Source organism: Microtus oregoni, unplaced genomic scaffold (assembly GCF_018167655.1).
Source record: "Microtus oregoni isolate MIOR12 unplaced genomic scaffold, Mior012 000026F_ref0000081, whole genome shotgun sequence".
Taxonomy (NCBI): domain Eukaryota; kingdom Metazoa; phylum Chordata; class Mammalia; order Rodentia; family Cricetidae; genus Microtus; species Microtus oregoni.
Genome location: NW_024543085.1, coordinates 8663409 through 8667564, shown reverse-complemented (window position 1 = coordinate 8667564; position 4156 = coordinate 8663409). Strand labels below are relative to the sequence as shown.

At 40.6% G+C, this 4156-nt stretch overlaps 1 pseudogene; it reads left to right on the top strand.

The window, feature by feature from the left end:
• Window positions 1-443: 443 nt before the first annotated feature.
• On the top strand, window positions 444-2451 carry LOC121463510 (annotated as a pseudogene).
• The last annotated feature ends 1705 nt before the right edge of the window (window positions 2452-4156 follow it).

Here is a 4156-nt window from a genome sequence, read left to right as displayed (position 1 = left end):
TGATGAATGTTTCTCTACCTCTTAAATCTAAGGTGCAATGACATTTTAAGGAACATTGAACTTAAGGGTGATCTTAGTGTTGTTTACTACACAAACGGCCTTTTCTTTTTGTGTTTACCAAAGCTTAGCATCTTGGATTTTCTACATAACATCATTTATACCTATTGACAGATATCAGTTTCAACTGAGATGGTATTTTGACATGACTTTTCAAATAGACATCAGATATTGGCATGTAATGTAGATTATATGCATTCATCTTTTAGCTATAAATTAACTTTCTTGGGTGTGATGTTGCATATGCACAGATGTTTGGCGCAGAGGCCTGGCAGAAGCCAAGATGCTATGGAAGAGATCCACAAGGTACACTTGGCACCTTTCTTGCGTCTGAGCCGAATTCTTTGGAAGGGACTGTGGCAGACGCCCTGCATGCTGCCCTGGCCTGGCATCAGACCGTCCGAGAATATAACTACAATGAAAATTTCGAAGAAGATGATTTGTATAGCCAGTCTATGGAGGATGATTATTGTATTTCACCATCAACATCTGCTCAGTTTATTTACTCACGGCGTGACAACCCTGTAGAAGAATATGTTTATGAAGATCTGAAAGAGTCATCTAATTCTCTTTTGAATCACCGGTTAAGTGAACATGACCAAGCTTCTCTTTGCTCGTGCCTTGATCACTTGCAAGAGGTCCTGGGAGATGCTGTACCCGATGACATATTGATTGAAGCAATTCTGAAAAATGAGTTTTGTGTCCAGCAGGCTTCGTCAGTGGTTCTGGAATGAGATAATTCACAGAATTTAAAGGAGAAGAGCGAAGGAGCCGTGTCTGCAGGAAAGACATCAAAAGGAAAGTCAGTTGGATCTCGGTCATCTCAGAGTGAGTCTGAAATTGTGCCAAAAATTGCTAAAATGACTGCATCTGGAAAGAAGCGAACTATGTGGTTTGAAGTGCCTGGCTTAACCTGTAAGGAAAATGGATATAGTCTGCATACACCTGACAAAGCACCTCCTGGTGACGATGGCAGCATTGCTTGTCCTAACGTTCATGAGACCAGCACTCATAAATCTGCCCTCCTACAACCCCCCTTCAAGCATCAGAAGAGCTGAGTTTAGCTCCCACACCAGTGAAAAAGTCTGGCAAGCGGAGGCACCAGATAGACGTGAAGGCAAAGCTGGAGAAGCAGCAGGGCAGGAAGCAGCTCCTCAACTTAGTGGTCATGTTGATGCTGGGAAAAGTACTCTGATGGGCCATTGCTTTATATTCTGGGTAATGTAAACAAAAGAGCTATGCATAAATATGAGCGGGAATCTTAAAAGGCTGGCAAGGCTTCCTTTGCATATGCATGGGTCTTGGAGGAGACTGGAGAAGAAAGGGAAAGGGGAGTAACAAAGGATGTGAGCATGACGAAGTTGGAAACTACAACCAAAGTTATTACATTAATGGATGCTCCAGGCCATAAGGACTGACTTCATTCCAAATATGATCACAGGAGCATCTCAGACTGATGTAGCTGTTTTAGTTGTTGATGCCAGCAGGGCAGAGTTTGATGCTGGATTTGAGACTGGAAGGCAGACATGGGAACATGGCCTTTTGATCCAATCTCTTGGAGTGACACAGCTTGCTGTGACTGTCAGTAAATTGGCAACAAGAAAGATTTTAAGAGATTGCTGGAAAACTCGGGCATTTTCTTAAGCAAGCAGCTTTTAAGGAGAGTGATGTAACTTTCATCCCCAAGCATGGTCTCAGTGGTGAAAATTTAATTACAAGATCACAGTAGTGTGAGCTCACTCGATAAAGGATCCTGTTTAATAGAACAGACTGATTCCTTCAAACCCCTTCAATGATCCATTGACAAACCTTTTAGATTGTCAGATGTCTTCAAAGTTCTAAGATCTGGCTTATGTTGTGACTGGTAAAATTGAAGCAGGTTATGTCCATTCTGGTGACCAACTGTTAGCAATGTCACCCAATGAACCTTTTATAGCTAAAGGAATCACTCTGATGAACATGTTAATTGGGCAGCAGCAGGCCATCACATTAGTCTTACATTGGTTGGGATGGATATCACCAAAATCAATGTTGGCTGCGTATTTTGTGGCCCCAAAGAACCCATCAAAGCTTGTACTCACTTCAGAGCCCAGATCCTCATCGTCAGTATTGAAGTTCCTATAACTAAAGGATTACCTGTGCTGCTACACTGTCAAATCTCAGCTACCCTGCTGTTATTCAGCGATTGAATAGTGTCCTAAACAAAAGTACTGGCGAAGTCACAAAGAAAAAGTCTAAGCTGCTGACCAAGAGCTGGAAGGCACTGGTAGAGCTGCAGACCTAGAGGCCAGTGGCTCTGGAGTTTTACAAAGTCTTCAAGGAGCTGGGTAGCTTTATGCTGCAGTATGGTGGCCCACGATAGCTGCTGGTGTTGTCACTGAGAGAAAAGAGTGATGGGTCCACCATGTTTTCCACCATGTTCCAAATGCAGAGAGACAGTCAGCCATGGAGGCATCCATCCAGTGGTGCAGTTATGGACGCAGTGTGCAGTTGATAATGTTTGTAGGTGAGAGAAACTAAAGCTATAATTAGCTGCCAAGATGTATTAATTAATAATCACTCCTGCAAAAGTTTCGATTTGCCAACTGACAAAGAAAAACCAATATTATACTTCCATCTCAATAGAAGTATTTTTTGCTTTGGGGAGGTAGTAAAATGCATCTGTTTTCCCAAGACATGTGGGGATTATTCGAGGATACTTAAAATATCGTGAAACGGACTCAACTTCCGGCCAAAGCAAAACAGTCTTTGTTTTCTCTTTTCCTTCTCCTGTGCATGTTTTAAGGAAGGACAGCTAATTGGGGCTTTTGATGTAGTCAGTCTTTGACCTGGAGCTTTTTTTAGATAACACTAAGAAAATATTTACTGATGGTAAATCTATTTACCCTCTATTCTGTGTTGAAACTGTGAATATCCCTCATGTTCAACAATTCTGCCTTCAGGAATGTGATATTAATGACTGAAAGCTGCTCTTAGGTCACTGACGTATTATTTAAGTTGAAAAGTCAGATAATAAAACTCCTTAGTTTGAAAAAAATTAACTTTATTTCTTCTCCCAGATCTGCAGAGTGTCTCAATGATCTGTAATTAAAATCTCCTCCAGAAGGTGAGTTGATTTATTTATTTCTAAAGTGCTCAATTGTGTAGACAATTTTCCAGACAAGCACTAAAGCAATGCTCCTCCGTATTTATATTAACCTTAAGGTATTTATTTCTTGGATGAATTAGTTAACAGATTTTCATATGAGACTTTTGTACACCTTTCATTTTTGTTGATGCTTTCTCCCCCTGTTCTGCACCTGTCTTAGGTTTTGCTCTGTTGTTTTTCCCCCTCTTCCTTAGAAGCTTTCTTCTTTGACCCTTTTCAAGTATCCTGGCTTTTCTCCAATCTCACATCAACTTGGATGCCTGCGTTTAACAGAGACTGAATCTGCTTATAAAAAAGGACATTTAGTATTTGTCATTTTGAGTCTGGTTCCCCTTAATACAAAGTTCTTTTATACGTAATCTCTTTATTTATTGATGCCCAAGAGCCATAAGACTTCTAAAAAGCATTAACAGATGGCATCATAATGCTTATCTAAGACAAAAAGGGATTGCTTTAGATTTCCCCCTGAAATTTTATTTAATATGCTCTGCATATTTGTCAAAGTGCAATTCTTGGGGAATAAATTAGTTATTCTCCATGTTCTCAAGAGGACGGATAATTGAACATGTCAGACATCAGAATCCAGGTGAACCAAATTCTAAGGATTATCTTTATTCTCACCCCAATAAAATACAGTAAAGATCTAGTCACGTCCTTGATGACAAAATGTCATAGGGGACCGAGAGAAGGGGATATGGAAGATGCTGCTAATAAGTCTGCCCCAGTCTCACTGAATGGTCAGGTAATCCATGTGGGTGATCAAACTGTTTTGGAGCTAACACTCAATGCTTTGCCCGGAGTTTGGGAGCTCAGACCTCTTTCATGGAAAGCTTCCAACAGGCACAATGTCTCTCTCTTTATGGCCTAAGACATCTGGTAAATGTGTGATATCAATGAGAAAACATTAAGTATTCATGGAGTCCACAGGTTAGCCAACAGTATCCTCCTAGA